Consider the following 18976-nt stretch of genomic DNA (forward strand, 5'->3'; position numbering starts at 1 on the left):
CTTTGCCTTTGCAATACCACAGAAGCAATGCATGGTCAATGTACAGCAATGACACACCTGTGTGAACAGCCAGGAGACCCCCCCCCCCCCCCATGTTATGTTACATAGTTACATAGTTAGTACGGTCGAAAAAAGACATATGTCCATCAAGTTCAACCAGGGAATTAAGGGGTAGGGGTGTGGCGCGATATTGGGGAAGGGATGAGATTTTATATTTCTTCATAAGCATTAATCTTATTTTGTCAATTAGGAACATTCAGCACCCACCCGCTATCAAGGCAGCTGCCTATCATGTCATGCCCTACCTGCACAGGTGTGCTGGCTACTCAAATGATCCAATTAAGGAGGCCATTTAGTCAGCAGCAGCAGAAGTCCTGTGCCTGGACGCTCCAACAGCGGCCAGACACAAGCAGAAGCAGAAGCAGCAGAAGCAGCAGCAGCACCACCTTTTGTTTTTTGGCTGCAGCAGCAGCAAGGCCCACAGGGCTGGCTAGCTGGCTAGCCAGCAAGCAGGTAGCAATGAAAGTAGGAATCTTTCTTTTTAACCCTGTAAGGGGGTGGTGCACTGTACCCGAAGATACTGCCATATCGGGTCAATGCATAGGGCGACGGAAGCAAGCTTCGAAATCGGCCCCCGTTCTCAAAAATCCATTTAATATATGGTCCCCAGATAGGGGACATATCAGATATTAAACTGATAAGAACAGATTTTTTTTTTTTTTTTTTATCTAAAGCCGAGGAACGTGCTTTCGATTCACCCAAAGTGCAAGAAAAAGTGCAAACGTGTTACACTAAAAAAACGTGCACAAAGGATGCGGTCTATCGCAAGCCCTTCTCCGATAGGAGAGAGGCCCCCCAACAAACCTTACCCTTCGCCTCCGGACCAAAAGGTACCTGCGAGGTTCCAGGTTCGATGTCCCTTTTCGCCGAAGCTACTAGGGGACCACAAATGCTCCCGGCATCCCCCTTGGCGTTAGCCAAGGTATCTGCCCGCAGAGCCGATTACGGTAGGTACCCTGCCAAAGCAGAAGTACCCGGGGTGTTTGCAGGGAGGTGCGGAACCTAATGGCCACACACACCTCCCCTAGACCGCCAGGAGGGACACCCAGAAGGGCTACCGCATCCTGACAAATCCTGTGAACACACAACACGCAAAAAGTGACACAGTGAGACAAAAAAGAAATAAATAAGTGAATGTGTGCAGATATACTGCCCGGACATCCGGCCGGATCTATAAAAATTTCTCTGATCCTAGCCAGAAGGCCGGGAATCAAGAGGTGAGTGCCACAAGGTGAAGAGATTATGGTGCCCGTGCTTCAACTCAGTGAGTCTATTCTCCCAGTGAGTTTCGGCACCTCGGGGTCACCACTCCCCGAGGCACAAAAGTACCTCGGCTCTAGACCCTCTCAGCCTCATGGCGAGACCCGGAGGGAACAGGTCACATCGGGGCAGCCGTCGAGCTGATTCCTCAGAACCAGCCCCGGAAAGCCCTGGTACACCTGCATCCTCCATGCAGCACCCATCCCCACCAGCATGAAAACTGATAAGAACAGATACTACACTTGATCTTAGCCAAAAGGCCGAGAAGCGATAACCGTGAAAGGGGCGGGCCCAACAAGGTGCCCTTCATGGGCACTATCACTGCTTGCTGTCAGGGAGGCTGCCAGACAATTTTCCATGCACACTCTGGGCTGGGGGGCAGTCAACCACCAGTACACACAGCAGAACCTAAACCCATACCATTATTGCTAAGCAGCAAGACAGGGGCCCATTGCACTCCCACGGGGCCTTTTTAAATGCAATCCATAACCCGGATTTGCCAGGAACCCTTCTTACTCCTCCTACTTGCATGTGACACTGGGCTTAGGATCTGCATAGGAAACACACACACAAGCACACACCTACCTTTGTTGCCTGCAGATGCCTCCTTGGCTGTCCCCAAACGGTATCAAACCAACACCCACGGGAAGCTGTAAGCATAGAGGACATGCCTGCACCCCATTGGACTTACCTGTGTGGGTTAAATCCGGGTTATTTGCCAACCTATGGCGGTGATGGTTCTGCTCAGGCAGAGCAGTGCTGATGCTCCTCATAAAGCTGTCGCTGCTGTGAAGGTTCTAGGTGACATCACAAATCCCTATGGTTACATACACAACAAAGCTGGGTTGTTGTTGTTTACACTCTGCAAGGCCTGTGGAAGTGAGTGACATCATAGCACTGTAGTTCTGAGGGTTCTAGATGGATGCAACAATCTCCTGTTGCTTCTATGAAGGCCATAATAGACGACATCACCAAACAGCTCCATAGTCACATACACAGCAAAGGAGAGATGTTGTTTACACCTAGTGATGTCAGTGGTATTGAGTGACATCACAGCACAGTGCTAAGGCTCCTGGGCCTGGACACAGCAGCGGCTGCAATATCTCAACGGAGAATACGTTTATATATATGTGTGTGTGTGCGCGTATATATATATATATATATATATATATATATATATATATATATATATTTCTCCGCCGAAATCACTTTTAAACCCATTTCCACCTTTTTTTCCCTTCTCTTCCTCTTACTTTTTTTTCACGTTTTTTTACGTTTTTCTCCTTTTCGCCTCTTTTCTGGGCGTATTATTCTTCTTTTTCTTCTTTTTTTTCGTCTAATGCATACCCCATCAGTGCAGCAATGCTTATTCAATACCGCCAGCAGATGGAGACACTGGGGGATAATTTTCTAAGGATTTATACTGATTTTTCCTGTCTGAATTTGTCGCACAGAAAGTTGCAGGCCAAATATGTGTGACATTTCTGCGACTTTAGCTTCTAGAGCATTTTTACAACATTATACATAGGTGCTGAATACATAAAAAGCGACTGTTCAGCGACAGACAAGTCGCATCGGCTGAAAGTAGGCCAGAATGTCAGTCCATGTTGGAGCAGGTTTAGATACAGTCTAAAGTATAGATCTCAAAGTCTGTGCACAGAATTTAGCAAGGGCCTCGCACCTTCTGATGCATCAGGTAGGTGCACAATAGCATAGCCTAACCCTCTGTACTTTGGTCTATATTGATGCGGGACATAGACAGCCAGCTGATGACCAATCCATTAGTGCAATGGATGGCTGGAAGCATTTGTCTTTGCCTTTGCAATACCACAGAAGCAATGCATGGTCAATGTACAGCAATGACACACCTGTGTGAACAGCCACTAGACCCCCCCCCCCCCCCATGTTATGTTACATAGTTACATAGTTAGTACGGTCGAAAAAAGACATATGTCCATCAAGTTCAACCAGGGAATTAAGGGGTAGGGGTGTGGCGCGATATTGGGGAAGGGATGAGATTTTATATTTCTTCATAAGCATTAATCTTATTTTGTCAATTAGGAACATTCAGCACCCACCCGCTATCAAGGCAGCTGCCTATCATGTCATGCCCTACCTGCACAGGTGTGCTGGCTACTCAAATGATCCAATTAAGGAGGCCATTTAGTCAGCAGCAGCAGAAGTCCTGTGCCTGGACGCTCCAACAGCGGCCAGACACAAGCAGAAGCAGAAGCAGCAGAAGCAGCAGCAGCACCACCTTTTGTTTTTTGGCTGCAGCAGCAGCAAGGCCCACAGGGCTGGCTAGCTGGCTAGCCAGCAAGCAGGTAGCAATGAAAGTAGGAATCTTTCTTTTTAACCCTGTAAGGGGGTGGTGCACTGTACCCGAAGATACTGCCATATCGGGTCAATGCATAGGGCGACGGAAGCAAGCTTCGAAATCGGCCCCCGTTCTCAAAAATCCATTTAATATATGGTCCCCAGATAGGGGACGTATCAGATATTAAACTGATAAGAACAGATACTACACTTGATCTTAGCCAAAAGGCCGAGAAGCGATAACCGTGAAAGGGGCGGGCCCAACAAGGTGCCCTTCATGGGCACTATCACTGCTTGCTGTCAGGGAGGCTGCCAGACAATTTTCCATGCACACTCTGGGCTGGGGGGCAGTCAACCACCAGTACACACAGCAGAACCTAAACCCATACCATTATTGCTAAGCAGCAAGACAGGGGCCCATTGCACTCCCACGGGGCCTTTTTAAATGCAATCCATAACCCGGATTTGCCAGGAACCCTTCTTACTCCTCCTACTTGCATGTGACACTGGGCTTAGGATCTGCATAGGAAACACACACACAAGCACACACCTACCTTTGTTGCCTGCAGATGCCTCCTTGGCTGTCCCCAAACGGTATCAAACCAACACCCACGGGAAGCTGTAAGCATAGAGGACATGCCTGCACCCCATTGGACTTACCTGTGTGGGTTAAATCCGGGTTATTTGCCAACCTATGGCGGTGATGGTTCTGCTCAGGCAGAGCAGTGCTGATGCTCCTCATAAAGCTGTCGCTGCTGTGAAGGTTCTAGGTGACATCACAAATCCCTATGGTTACATACACAACAAAGCTGGGTTGTTGTTGTTTACACTCTGCAAGGCCTGTGGAAGTGAGTGACATCATAGCACTGTAGTTCTGAGGGTTCTAGATGGATGCAACAATCTCCTGTTGCTTCTATGAAGGCCATAATAGACGACATCACCAAACAGCTCCATAGTCACATACACAGCAAAGGAGAGATGTTGTTTACACCTAGTGATGTCAGTGGTATTGAGTGACATCACAGCACAGTGCTAAGGCTCCTGGGCCTGGACACAGCAGCGGCTGCAATATCTCAACGGAGAATACGTTTATATATATGTGTGTGTGTGCGCGTATATATATATATATATATATATATATATATATATATATATATATTTCTCCGCCGAAATCACTTTTAAACCCATTTCCACCTTTTTTTCCCTTCTCTTCCTCTTACTTTTTTTTCACGTTTTTTTACGTTTTTCTCCTTTTCGCCTCTTTTCTGGGCGTATTATTCTTCTTTTTCTTCTTTTTTTTCGTCTAATGCATACCCCATCAGTGCAGCAATGCTTATTCAATACCGCCAGCAGATGGAGACACTGGGGGATAATTTTCTAAGGATTTATACTGATTTTTCCTGTCTGAATTTGTCGCACAGAAAGTTGCAGGCCAAATATGTGTGACATTTCTGCGACTTTAGCTTCTAGAGCATTTTTACAACATTATACATAGGTGCTGAATACATAAAAAGCGACTGTTCAGCGACAGACAAGTCGCATCGGCTGAAAGTAGGCCAGAATGTCAGTCCATGTTGGAGCAGGTTTAGATACAGTCTAAAGTATAGATCTCAAAGTCTGTGCACAGAATTTAGCAAGGGCCTCGCACCTTCTGATGCATCAGGTAGGTGCACAATAGCATAGCCTAACCCTCTGTACTTTGGTCTATATTGATGCGGGACATAGACAGCCAGCTGATGACCAATCCATTAGTGCAATGGATGGCTGGAAGCATTTGTCTTTGCCTTTGCAATACCACAGAAGCAATGCATGGTCAATGTACAGCAATGACACACCTGTGTGAACAGCCAGGAGACCCCCCCCCCCCCCCCCATGTTATGTTACATAGTTACATAGTTAGTACGGTCGAAAAAAGACATATGTCCATCAAGTTCAACCAGGGAATTAAGGGGTAGGGGTGTGGCGCGATATTGGGGAAGGGATGAGATTTTATATTTCTTCATAAGCATTAATCTTATTTTGTCAATTAGGAACATTCAGCACCCACCCGCTATCAAGGCAGCTGCCTATCATGTCATGCCCTACCTGCACAGGTGTGCTGGCTACTCAAATGATCCAATTAAGGAGGCCATTTAGTCAGCAGCAGCAGAAGTCCTGTGCCTGGACGCTCCAACAGCGGCCAGACACAAGCAGAAGCAGAAGCAGCAGAAGCAGCAGCAGCACCACCTTTTGTTTTTTGGCTGCAGCAGCAGCAAGGCCCACAGGGCTGGCTAGCTGGCTAGCCAGCAAGCAGGTAGCAATGAAAGTAGGAATCTTTCTTTTTAACCCTGTAAGGGGGTGGTGCACTGTACCCGAAGATACTGCCATATCGGGTCAATGCATAGGGCGACGGAAGCAAGCTTCGAAATCGGCCCCCGTTCTCAAAAATCCATTTAATATATGGTCCCCAGATAGGGGACGTATCAGATATTAAACTGATAAGAACAGATACTACACTTGATCTTAGCCAAAAGGCCGAGAAGCGATAACCGTGAAAGGGGCGGGCCCAACAAGGTGCCCTTCATGGGCACTATCACTGCTTGCTGTCAGGGAGGCTGCCAGACAATTTTCCATGCACACTCTGGGCTGGGGGGCAGTCAACCACCAGTACACACAGCAGAACCTAAACCCATACCATTATTGCTAAGCAGCAAGACAGGGGCCCATTGCACTCCCACGGGGCCTTTTTAAATGCAATCCATAACCCGGATTTGCCAGGAACCCTTCTTACTCCTCCTACTTGCATGTGACACTGGGCTTAGGATCTGCATAGGAAACACACACACAAGCACACACCTACCTTTGTTGCCTGCAGATGCCTCCTTGGCTGTCCCCAAACGGTATCAAACCAACACCCACGGGAAGCTGTAAGCATAGAGGACATGCCTGCACCCCATTGGACTTACCTGTGTGGGTTAAATCCGGGTTATTTGACAACCTATGGCGGTGATGGTTCTGCTCAGGCAGAGCAGTGCTGATGCTCCTCATAAAGCTGTCGCTGCTGTGAAGGTTCTAGGTGACATCACAAATCCCTATGGTTACATACACAACAAAGCTGGGTTGTTGTTGTTTACACTCTGCAAGGCCTGTGGAAGTGAGTGACATCATAGCACTGTAGTTCTGAGGGTTCTAGATGGATGCAACAATCTCCTGTTGCTTCTATGAAGGCCATAATAGACGACATCACCAAACAGCTCCATAGTCACATACACAGCAAAGGAGAGATGTTGTTTACACCTAGTGATGTCAGTGGTATTGAGTGACATCACAGCACAGTGCTAAGGCTCCTGGGCCTGGACACAGCAGCGGCTGCAATATCTCAACGGAGAATACGTTTATATATATGTGTGTGTGTGCGCGTATATATATATATATATATATATATATATATATATATATATATATATTTCTCCGCCGAAATCACTTTTAAACCCATTTCCACCTTTTTTTCCCTTCTCTTCCTCTTACTTTTTTTTCACGTTTTTTTACGTTTTTCTCCTTTTCGCCTCTTTTCTGGGCGTATTATTCTTCTTTTTCTTCTTTTTTTTCGTCTAATGCATACCCCATCAGTGCAGCAATGCTTATTCAATACCGCCAGCAGATGGAGACACTGGGGGATAATTTTCTAAGGATTTATACTGATTTTTCCTGTCTGAATTTGTCGCACAGAAAGTTGCAGGCCAAATATGTGTGACATTTCTGCGACTTTAGCTTCTAGAGCATTTTTACAACATTATACATAGGTGCTGAATACATAAAAAGTGACTGTTCAGCGACAGACAAGTCGCATCGGCTGAAAGTAGGCCAGAATGTCAGTCCATGTTGGAGCAGGTTTAGATACAGTCTAAAGTATAGATCTCAAAGTCTGTGCACAGAATTTAGCAAGGGCCTCGCACCTTCTGATGCATCAGGTAGGTGCACAATAGCATAGCCTAACCCTCTGTACTTTGGTCTATATTGATGCGGGACATAGACAGCCAGCTGATGACCAATCCATTAGTGCAATGGATGGCTGGAAGCATTTGTCTTTGCCTTTGCAATACCACAGAAGCAATGCATGGTCAATGTACAGCAATGACACACCTGTGTGAACAGCCAGGAGACCCCCCCCCCCCCATGTTATGTTACATAGTTACATAGTTAGTACGGTCGAAAAAAGACATATGTCCATCAAGTTCAACCAGGGAATTAAGGGGTAGGGGTGTGGCGCGATATTGGGGAAGGGATGAGATTTTATATTTCTTCATAAGCATTAATCTTATTTTGTCAATTAGGAACATTCAGCACCCACCCGCTATCAAGGCAGCTGCCTATCATGTCATGCCCTACCTGCACAGGTGTGCTGGCTACTCAAATGATCCAATTAAGGAGGCCATTTAGTCAGCAGCAGCAGAAGTCCTGTGCCTGGATGCTCCAACAGCGGCCAGACACAAGCAGAAGCAGAAGCAGAAGCAGCAGAAGCAGCAGCAGCACCACCTTTTGTTTTTTGGCTGCAGCAGCAGCAAGGCCCACAGGGCTGGCTAGCTGGCTAGCCAGCAAGCAGGTAGCAATGAAAGTAGGAATCTTTCTTTTTAACCCTGTAAGGGGGTGGTGCACTGTACCCGAAGATACTGCCATATCGGGTCAATGCATAGGGCGACGGAAGCAAGCTTCGAAATCGGCCCCCGTTCTCAAAAATCCATTTAATATATGGTCCCCAGATAGGGGACGTATCAGATATTAAACTGATAAGAACAGATACTACACTTGATCTTAGCCAAAAGGCCGAGAAGCGATAACCGTGAAAGGGGCGGGCCCAACAAGGTGCCCTTCATGGGCACTATCACTGCTTGCTGTCAGGGAGGCTGCCAGACAATTTTCCATGCACACTCTGGGCTGGGGGGCAGTCAACCACCAGTACACACAGCAGAACCTAAACCCATACCATTATTGCTAAGCAGCAAGACAGGGGCCCATTGCACTCCCACGGGGCCTTTTTAAATGCAATCCATAACCCGGATTTGCCAGGAACCCTTCTTACTCCTCCTACTTGCATGTGACACTGGGCTTAGGATCTGCATAGGAAACACACACACAAGCACACACCTACCTTTGTTGCCTGCAGATGCCTCCTTGGCTGTCCCCAAACGGTATCAAACCAACACCCACGGGAAGCTGTAAGCATAGAGGACATGCCTGCACCCCATTGGACTTACCTGTGTGGGTTAAATCCGGGTTATTTGACAACCTATGGCGGTGATGGTTCTGCTCAGGCAGAGCAGTGCTGATGCTCCTCATAAAGCTGTCGCTGCTGTGAAGGTTCTAGGTGACATCACAAATCCCTATGGTTACATACACAACAAAGCTGGGTTGTTGTTGTTTACACTCTGCAAGGCCTGTGGAAGTGAGTGACATCATAGCACTGTAGTTCTGAGGGTTCTAGATGGATGCAACAATCTCCTGTTGCTTCTATGAAGGCCATAATAGACGACATCACCAAACAGCTCCATAGTCACATACACAGCAAAGGAGAGATGTTGTTTACACCTAGTGATGTCAGTGGTATTGAGTGACATCACAGCACAGTGCTAAGGCTCCTGGGCCTGGACACAGCAGCGGCTGCAATATCTCAACGGAGAATACGTTTATATATATGTGTGTGTGTGCGCGTATATATATATATATATATATATATATATATATATATATATTTCTCCGCCGAAATCACTTTTAAACCCATTTCCACCTTTTTTTCCCTTCTCTTCCTCTTACTTTTTTTTCACGTTTTTTTACGTTTTTCTCCTTTTCGCCTCTTTTCTGGGCGTATTATTCTTCTTTTTCTTCTTTTTTTTCGTCTAATGCATACCCCATCAGTGCAGCAATGCTTATTCAATACCGCCAGCAGATGGAGACACTGGGGGATAATTTTCTAAGGATTTATACTGATTTTTCCTGTCTGAATTTGTCGCACAGAAAGTTGCAGGCCAAATATGTGTGACATTTCTGCGACTTTAGCTTCTAGAGCATTTTTACAACATTATACATAGGTGCTGAATACATAAAAAGCGACTGTTCAGCGACAGACAAGTCGCATCGGCTGAAAGTAGGCCAGAATGTCAGTCCATGTTGGAGCAGGTTTAGATACAGTCTAAAGTATAGATCTCAAAGTCTGTGCACAGAATTTAGCAAGGGCCTCGCACCTTCTGATGCATCAGGTAGGTGCACAATAGCATAGCCTAACCCTCTGTACTTTGGTCTATATTGATGCGGGACATAGACAGCCAGCTGATGACCAATCCATTAGTGCAATGGATGGCTGGAAGCATTTGTCTTTGCCTTTGCAATACCACAGAAGCAATGCATGGTCAATGTACAGCAATGACACACCTGTGTGAACAGCCAGGAGACCCCCCCCCCCCCCCCATGTTATGTTACATAGTTACATAGTTAGTACGGTCGAAAAAAGACATATGTCCATCAAGTTCAACCAGGGAATTAAGGGGTAGGGGTGTGGCGCGATATTGGGGAAGGGATGAGATTTTATATTTCTTCATAAGCATTAATCTTATTTTGTCAATTAGGAACATTCAGCACCCACCCGCTATCAAGGCAGCTGCCTATCATGTCATGCCCTACCTGCACAGGTGTGCTGGCTACTCAAATGATCCAATTAAGGAGGCCATTTAGTCAGCAGCAGCAGAAGTCCTGTGCCTGGATGCTCCAACAGCGGCCAGACACAAGCAGAAGCAGAAGCAGCAGAAGCAGCAGCAGCACCACCTTTTGTTTTTTGGCTGCAGCAGCAGCAAGGCCCACAGGGCTGGCTAGCTGGCTAGCCAGCAAGCAGGTAGCAATGAAAGTAGGAATCTTTCTTTTTAACCCTGTAAGGGGGTGGTGCACTGTACCCGAAGATACTGCCATATCGGGTCAATGCATAGGGCGACGGAAGCAAGCTTCGAAATCGGCCCCCGTTCTCAAAAATCCATTTAATATATGGTCCCCAGATAGGGGACGTATCAGATATTAAACTGATAAGAACAGATACTACACTTGATCTTAGCCAAAAGGCCGAGAAGCGATAACCGTGAAAGGGGCGGGCCCAACAAGGTGCCCTTCATGGGCACTATCACTGCTTGCTGTCAGGGAGGCTGCCAGACAATTTTCCATGCACACTCTGGGCTGGGGGGCAGTCAACCACCAGTACACACAGCAGAACCTAAACCCATACCATTATTGCTAAGCAGCAAGACAGGGGCCCATTGCACTCCCACGGGGCCTTTTTAAATGCAATCCATAACCCGGATTTGCCAGGAACCCTTCTTACTCCTCCTACTTGCATGTGACACTGGGCTTAGGATCTGCATAGGAAACACACACACAAGCACACACCTACCTTTGTTGCCTGCAGATGCCTCCTTGGCTGTCCCCAAACGGTATCAAACCAACACCCACGGGAAGCTGTAAGCATAGAGGACATGCCTGCACCCCATTGGACTTACCTGTGTGGGTTAAATCCGGGTTATTTGACAACCTATGGCGGTGATGGTTCTGCTCAGGCAGAGCAGTGCTGATGCTCCTCATAAAGCTGTCGCTGCTGTGAAGCTTCTAGGTGACATCACAAATCCCTATGGTTACATACACAACAAAGCTGGGTTGTTGTTGTTTACACTCTGCAAGGCCTGTGGAAGTGAGTGACATCATAGCACTGTAGTTCTGAGGGTTCTAGATGGATGCAACAATCTCCTGTTGCTTCTATGAAGGCCATAATAGACGACATCACCAAACAGCTCCATAGTCACATACACAGCAAAGGAGAGATGTTGTTTACACCTAGTGATGTCAGTGGTATTGAGTGACATCACAGCACAGTGCTAAGGCTCCTGGGCCTGGACACAGCAGCGGCTGCAATATCTCAACGGAGAATACGTTTATATATATGTGTGTGTGTGCGCGTATATATATATATATATATATATATATATATATATATATATATATTTCTCCGCCGAAATCACTTTTAAACCCATTTCCACCTTTTTTTCCCTTCTCTTCCTCTTACTTTTTTTTCACGTTTTTTTTACGTTTTTCTCCTTTTCGCCTCTTTTCTGGGCGTATTATTCTTCTTTTTCTTCTTTTTTTTCGTCTAATGCATACCCCATCAGTGCAGCAATGCTTATTCAATACCGCCAGCAGATGGAGACACTGGGGGATAATTTTCTAAGGATTTATACTGATTTTTCCTGTCTGAATTTGTCGCACAGAAAGTTGCAGGCCAAATATGTGTGACATTTCTGCGACTTTAGCTTCTAGAGCATTTTTACAACATTATACATAGGTGCTGAATACATAAAAAGCGACTGTTCAGCGACAGACAAGTCGCATCGGCTGAAAGTAGGCCAGAATGTCAGTCCATGTTGGAGCAGGTTTAGATACAGTCTAAAGTATAGATCTCAAAGTCTGTGCACAGAATTTAGCAAGGGCCTCGCACCTTCTGATGCATCAGGTAGGTGCACAATAGCATAGCCTAACCCTCTGTACTTTGGTCTATATTGATGCGGGACATAGACAGCCAGCTGATGACCAATCCATTAGTGCAATGGATGGCTGGAAGCATTTGTCTTTGCCTTTGCAATACCACAGAAGCAATGCATGGTCAATGTACAGCAATGACACACCTGTGTGAACAGCCAGGAGACCCCCCCCCCCCCCCCCATGTTATGTTACATAGTTACATAGTTAGTACGGTCGAAAAAAGACATATGTCCATCAAGTTCAACCAGGGAATTAAGGGGTAGGGGTGTGGCGCGATATTGGGGAAGGGATGAGATTTTATATTTCTTCATAAGCATTAATCTTATTTTGTCAATTAGGAACATTCAGCACCCACCCGCTATCAAGGCAGCTGCCTATCATGTCATGCCCTACCTGCACAGGTGTGCTGGCTACTCAAATGATCCAATTAAGGAGGCCATTTAGTCAGCAGCAGCAGAAGTCCTGTGCCTGGATGCTCCAACAGCGGCCAGACACAAGCAGAAGCAGAAGCAGCAGAAGCAGCAGCAGCACCACCTTTTGTTTTTTGGCTGCAGCAGCAGCAAGGCCCACAGGGCTGGCTAGCTGGCTAGCCAGCAAGCAGGTAGCAATGAAAGTAGGAATCTTTCTTTTTAACCCTGTAAGGGGGTGGTGCACTGTACCCGAAGATACTGCCATATCGGGTCAATGCATAGGGCGACGGAAGCAAGCTTCGAAATCGGCCCCCGTTCTCAAAAATCCATTTAATATATGGTCCCCAGATAGGGGACGTATCAGATATTAAACTGATAAGAACAGATACTACACTTGATCTTAGCCAAAAGGCCGAGAAGCGATAACCGTGAAAGGGGCGGGCCCAACAAGGTGCCCTTCATGGGCACTATCACTGCTTGCTGTCAGGGAGGCTGCCAGACAATTTTCCATGCACACTCTGGGCTGGGGGGCAGTCAACCACCAGTACACACAGCAGAACCTAAACCCATACCATTATTGCTAAGCAGCAAGACAGGGGCCCATTGCACTCCCACGGGGCCTTTTTAAATGCAATCCATAACCCGGATTTGCCAGGAACCCTTCTTACTCCTCCTACTTGCATGTGACACTGGGCTTAGGATCTGCATAGGAAACACACACACAAGCACACACCTACCTTTGTTGCCTGCAGATGCCTCCTTGGCTGTCCCCAAACGGTATCAAACCAACACCCACGGGAAGCTGTAAGCATAGAGGACATGCCTGCACCCCATTGGACTTACCTGTGTGGGTTAAATCCGGGTTATTTGACAACCTATGGCGGTGATGGTTCTGCTCAGGCAGAGCAGTGCTGATGCTCCTCATAAAGCTGTCGCTGCTGTGAAGGTTCTAGGTGACATCACAAATCCCTATGGTTACATACACAACAAAGCTGGGTTGTTGTTGTTTACACTCTGCAAGGCCTGTGGAAGTGAGTGACATCATAGCACTGTAGTTCTGAGGGTTCTAGATGGATGCAACAATCTCCTGTTGCTTCTATGAAGGCCATAATAGACGACATCACCAAACAGCTCCATAGTCACATACACAGCAAAGGAGAGATGTTGTTTACACCTAGTGATGTCAGTGGTATTGAGTGACATCACAGCACAGTGCTAAGGCTCCTGGGCCTGGACACAGCAGCGGCTGCAATATCTCAACGGAGAATACGTTTATATATATGTGTGTGTGTGCGCGTATATATATATATATATATATATATATATATATATATTTCTCCGCCGAAATCACTTTTAAACCCATTTCCACCTTTTTTTCCCTTCTCTTCCTCTTACTTTTTTTTCACGTTTTTTTACGTTTTTCTCCTTTTCGCCTCTTTTCTGGGCGTATTATTCTTCTTTTTCTTCTTTTTTTTCGTCTAATGCATACCCCATCAGTGCAGCAATGCTTATTCAATACCGCCAGCAGATGGAGACACTGGGGGATAATTTTCTAAGGATTTATACTGATTTTTCCTGTCTGAATTTGTCGCACAGAAAGTTGCAGGCCAAATATGTGTGACATTTCTGCGACTTTAGCTTCTAGAGCATTTTTACAACATTATACATAGGTGCTGAATACATAAAAAGCGACTGTTCAGCGACAGACAAGTCGCATCGGCTGAAAGTAGGCCAGAATGTCAGTCCATGTTGGAGCAGGTTTAGATACAGTCTAAAGTATAGATCTCAAAGTCTGTGCACAGAATTTAGCAAGGGCCTCGCACCTTCTGATGCATCAGGTAGGTGCACAATAGCATAGCCTAACCCTCTGTACTTTGGTCTATATTGATGCGGGACATAGACAGCCAGCTGATGACCAATCCATTAGTGCAATGGATGGCTGGAAGCATTTGTCTTTGCCTTTGCAATACCACAGAAGCAATGCATGGTCAATGTACAGCAATGACACACCTGTGTGAACAGCCAGGAGACCCCCCCCCCCCCCATGTTATGTTACATAGTTACATAGTTAGTACGGTCGAAAAAAGACATATGTCCATCAAGTTCAACCAGGGAATTAAGGGGTAGGGGTGTGGCGCGATATTGGGGAAGGGATGAGATTTTATATTTCTTCATAAGCATTAATCTTATTTTGTCAATTAGGAACATTCAGCACCCACCCGCTATCAAGGCAGCTGCCTATCATGTCATGCCCTACCTGCACAGGTGTGCTGGCTACTCAAATGATCCAATTAAGGAGGCCATTTAGTCAGCAGCAGCAGAAGTCCTGTGCCTGGACGCTCCAACAGCGGCCAGACACAAGCAGAAGCAGAAGCAGCAGAAGCAGCAGCAGCACCACCTTTTGTTTTTTGGCTGCAGCAGCAGCAAGGCCCACAGGGCTGGCTAGCTGGCTAGCCAGCAAGCAGGTAGCAATGAAAGTAGGAATCTTTCTTTTTAACCCTGTAAGGGGGTGGTGCACTGTACCCGAAGATACTGCCATATCGGGTCAATGCATAGGGCGACGGAAGCAAGCTTCGAAATCGGCCCCCGTTCTCAAAAATCCATTTAATATATGGTCCCCAGATAGGGGACGTATCAGATATTAAACTGATAAGAACAGATTTTTTTTTTTTTGATTGAAAGAGCTTTATTTTCCGTTCAGTCATTACAAGTCGTACAATAAATTACAGTCACACAAAGCATGATAGTACAATACACAGCAAAGGTTCCCTAAGCTATACATCGCACACCATGCTACTCTAACATTCAGCTCAATCCTGCAATATAAAGGCACAAGAGATCAAACAAAAACCAAATAATACAATCTGTGATCGGGGTAGGGGTGTGGGCGACTATGTGGGGGTAGGGAGGGGGCGGATCACAGGGCCAAACTGTTGGGCTGTATCTTCAGGGAGACATGGGAGAAGGAGAGGGGTCTTCACTCCTCTTCTTCCTCATCAACGGCCGAGCTGTCCAAGATGGAATAGTCTCTAAGCAGGTTCTTGATGAACCTGCGGCAGTCCCGGACGGACATGTTTTCCCTGTTGATCACGAGGCGGTTCCTGGCAAGCCACACTGCGTCCTTAAAACAGTTCATAAGGCGCCAGGCCTCCTGGATGGCCTCCACGTCGTGGGTCCCAGGGAACAGGCCGTAAAGCACCGAATGGTACGATAGGCAGCTCCTGGGCACTGAGTCTCTGAGTTCCTGTTCTAGGGCGTCCAACAGACCCTGTGCAAAGGGGCACTGCCAAAACACGTGGAAAGATGTTTCCTCCACGTAGGGGCAACGGGGGCAGTACCGGGTCTTGCACAGGTTGCGGGCATGCATGAATGACCTGAGAGAGAGACCTCCCATGACGGCCATCCACGACAAGTCCTTGTGTCCATTGGTAAGCCGCTTTGAGGCCACATTGTTCCAAACTGTCTCTGCAGTGGCTGCGGGGAGTCCCGGAACCAGCTCGGTCGAGTCCTTAGCTCGGATGAGCTTGTGGATTGTCTTTGGCTTCCATAGGTCTGGTTTCAGTCCTTCCAGCTGGTGCTCCCTCACAAACCGGACAACATCCCCATAGAACCAGGGAGTGTTCCAGTTGTAAGGGATGGAGCTGTCCCACTTGTCCCAGCCCAGCTGTCTCCAGAGGGGCATGAGAAGCAAGCGAGACATGGACCTGCCCGCTGAGCCAGTCTTTTCTACAAGAGTCCGCTGCACCGTGACACATGCAAAGGAGGCCCTCAGCAGAGCGGGGATGTCGGGTATTCCCTTCCCACCCTTGCGGGGTTCCTTGTACATCACGGTCCTCTTGACTCTGTCCATTTTGCCCCAGACGAAGCCAAACACTGTCCGGGTGATGGCCTTGCAAACGGTGGTATGGGGAGGCCAGGCCTGTGCGGTATATTGGAGCACAGGCAAAACTTCACTCCGCAGGACAAGTGCCTTGCCTTCCATCGTGAGCTTTCTGGAGCTCCACAGTCCGATCTTTGAGTTTATCCTTCCTAGTCGGTCTTGCCAAGACTTAAGGGCCGCTCCTTCCTTCCCGAACCAGACTCCAAGAATTTGAATGAAGTCCGGCTTAACGGCAAAGGGGAAGGGGGCCGAAGAAGCCAGGTGCCACTCCCCGAAGAGCATGGCCTCCGACTTCCCGCAGTTGACTTTTGCCCCCGAAGCTCTGCCGAAGTCCTCGCAGGTCTGGACGAGTGCAGTCACCGAACGCTGGTCAGCGCAGAAGACGGTCACGTCGTCCATGTAGAGCGAGCACTTGACCTCGTGGCGATCTGGTCCTGGTGCGGTGATCCCTCTGATCTCTCCATTCTGCCGGATAGTCTCAGCGAAGAGCTCTATAACACAAACAAAAAGGAGAGGTGAAAGAGGGCAGCCTTGTCTAACCCCTGAAAGAATGGGAAAGGGGTCAGTCTTCCAGCCGTTCACCAACACCGTGCTGTAAATGTCAAAATACATAACGTTAACAAAAGAGCAAAACATCTTCCCCAGACCCAGCCTGCGCAAAACCCTGTCCATGAATGCGTGGGAGACACGGTCGAACGCCTTCTCCTGATCTAAGCTGACCAGGGCGGCGCGGCCCCCGCGGTCCTGGATGTAATGGACCGTGTCTCTCACAAGGGCAAGGCTGTCGGCAATCCTGCGGCCAGGAATGCTGCAGGTCTGGTCCGGATGGACGATCTGCCCCATGACAGGTTTCAGCCTGTTGGCCAGCACCTTGGCGAGGATCTTGTAGTCCACGTTCAGGAGAGAGATGGGACGCCAGTTTTTCAGGTCACATCTCTCCCCCTTCCGCTTATACAAGATCGTGATCATCCCTTCCCTCAACGACGGAGGCATTCTGCCCCCCACCACCATCTCCTCGTACACCTCCAACAGGTCCGGACAGATCAGGTCACCCAGCGCTACGTAGAGCTCGGCCGGGAGACCGTCACTGCCCGGGGTCCTGCCGGGCTTAAAGGATTTAGCGGCAGAGAGCAGCTCCCCCACCGTCAAGGGATCGTCCATAGCCGCCGCGCCTGCGGGATCAACAACGTTAGTGACACCTGACAGGAACCTCTCGGCGGCTTCGGGGTCGGATGACTTGGGGGCGTAGAGGTTGCTGTAGAAGTCGTGGACGACCCCCATCACTTCCTCCTTGCCGCTCCTCATGTGTCCGGTCTCATCTCGTAGCTCAGTCAGGGGCGTGTGGCCGGCATGGAGCTTCCTGAAAAAGAAAGAGTTACATTTCTCACCCTTCTCCAGGTTCTCCACCTTGGAACGAAAGACGATTCGCTTGGATTCCTCCTCAAAGTGCCTTTTCAAGCTCTTTTTGGTCTCCTCCAGCTCCTCCCTGACGTCCCAGCCACACTGGAGCAGGTCCTGCAGGGACCGCAGCTCGCGCTGCAGTTTCCTCAAGTCCCACTTCTTCGCACACGCCTGTTGTCTGCCTTTTGCCTGAAAGAAACAACGGAATTCGACTTTAACATATTCCCACCAATCGCTGATGCACTTGAACAGACATTTGTCATTTCGCCATACAAGGTAAGCATCCCTAAGTTCCTCCATGACCTCCCTCTGCTCCAACAGGGCACAATTCAACTTCCAGGAGCCCGGGCCAGGTGGGAATCCATGGCCCAGAGTCCCCCGGAATCGAATGGCCCTGTGGTCAGAGAAGAAGCAGGGGACCATAGAGTACGACACCTTTCTGACTGCTCTCGAAGTGAAGATGAAGTCTATCCGAGAACGGAGCGAGCCATCGGGGCGGCTCCACGTATAGTTTACGGAGCCGTTCCCGATGGACCCGACAACGTCCTGCAAGGATGCCTCCGTCACCATCTCAATCAGCAGTTTAGACGTCACGTCCAGGTTGGCGGATGTGCCAGAACTGCGCCCGTCCACCTCAATGGGGCAGTTGAAGTCACCACCCAACACTACTGCTCTAGTGGTGGCGAGTTCAGCCCGCAGGGCCTGGAGAACCTCCAGTCGGACATCCCTCTCAGGGGAGGCATACACGTTGATGAGCCGCACGGGCTCACCCGCCCAGGAACCGTCTGCGACAAGAAGTCTGCCACAGACGAGCTCCCGGACGGAATCAAGTGCAAAGTTACCTCCCCTGATCAGGATGGCCACCCCCGCAGACCTATTGTCGCCCCCACCAGACCAGTAGGAAGGGCCGTGAGGCCACTGCCTGGCCAGATGGTTGTAAGACCTAGAAGCAGACAAAGCACATTCCTGCAACATGTAAACATCACACCTCTGGGAATCTAAGAACGTAAGAACAGTCTGAAATCTAAACCAAGCTCTAATACTCCTCACATTAATGCAGAAGATGTTGAGATCAGCCATGGGAATAAAAAGAGAGGTTAGT

The 18976-nt window shown here is 48.2% G+C and overlaps 6 non-coding genes and 2 pseudogenes across 6 annotated transcripts; all 8 read right to left on the bottom strand.

Annotated features, from left to right (window-relative positions):
• Positions 1–555: 555 nt before the first annotated feature.
• LOC130302152 (U2 spliceosomal RNA) lies at positions 556–739 on the bottom strand. Its single transcript, XR_008852456.1, has one exon. It is a non-coding gene; the product is annotated as a U2 spliceosomal RNA (small nuclear RNA).
• Positions 740–1432: 693 nt separating this feature from the next.
• LOC130302156 (U2 spliceosomal RNA) lies at positions 1433–1592 on the bottom strand (annotated as a pseudogene).
• Positions 1593–3686: 2094 nt separating this feature from the next.
• On the bottom strand, positions 3687–3877 carry LOC130302111 (U2 spliceosomal RNA). Its single transcript, XR_008852416.1, has one exon. It is a non-coding gene; the product is annotated as a U2 spliceosomal RNA (small nuclear RNA).
• Positions 3878–5971: 2094 nt separating this feature from the next.
• LOC130302112 (U2 spliceosomal RNA) lies at positions 5972–6162 on the bottom strand. Its single transcript, XR_008852417.1, has one exon. It is a non-coding gene; the product is annotated as a U2 spliceosomal RNA (small nuclear RNA).
• A 2098-nt stretch (positions 6163–8260) lies between these two features.
• Positions 8261–8451, bottom strand: LOC130302113 (U2 spliceosomal RNA). Its single transcript, XR_008852418.1, has one exon. It is a non-coding gene; the product is annotated as a U2 spliceosomal RNA (small nuclear RNA).
• Positions 8452–10540: 2089 nt separating this feature from the next.
• Positions 10541–10731, bottom strand: LOC130302114 (U2 spliceosomal RNA). Its single transcript, XR_008852419.1, has one exon. It is a non-coding gene; the product is annotated as a U2 spliceosomal RNA (small nuclear RNA).
• Positions 10732–12826: 2095 nt separating this feature from the next.
• LOC130302115 (U2 spliceosomal RNA) lies at positions 12827–13017 on the bottom strand. The gene has a single exon (XR_008852420.1). It is a non-coding gene; the product is annotated as a U2 spliceosomal RNA (small nuclear RNA).
• Positions 13018–15100: 2083 nt separating this feature from the next.
• Positions 15101–15281, bottom strand: LOC130302151 (U2 spliceosomal RNA; annotated as a pseudogene).
• Between the last annotated feature and the right edge of the window lie 3695 nt (positions 15282–18976).

The sequence above is a fragment of the Hyla sarda genome, unplaced genomic scaffold (assembly GCF_029499605.1).
Source record: "Hyla sarda isolate aHylSar1 unplaced genomic scaffold, aHylSar1.hap1 scaffold_1153, whole genome shotgun sequence".
In the NCBI taxonomy this organism is placed as follows: domain Eukaryota; kingdom Metazoa; phylum Chordata; class Amphibia; order Anura; family Hylidae; genus Hyla; species Hyla sarda.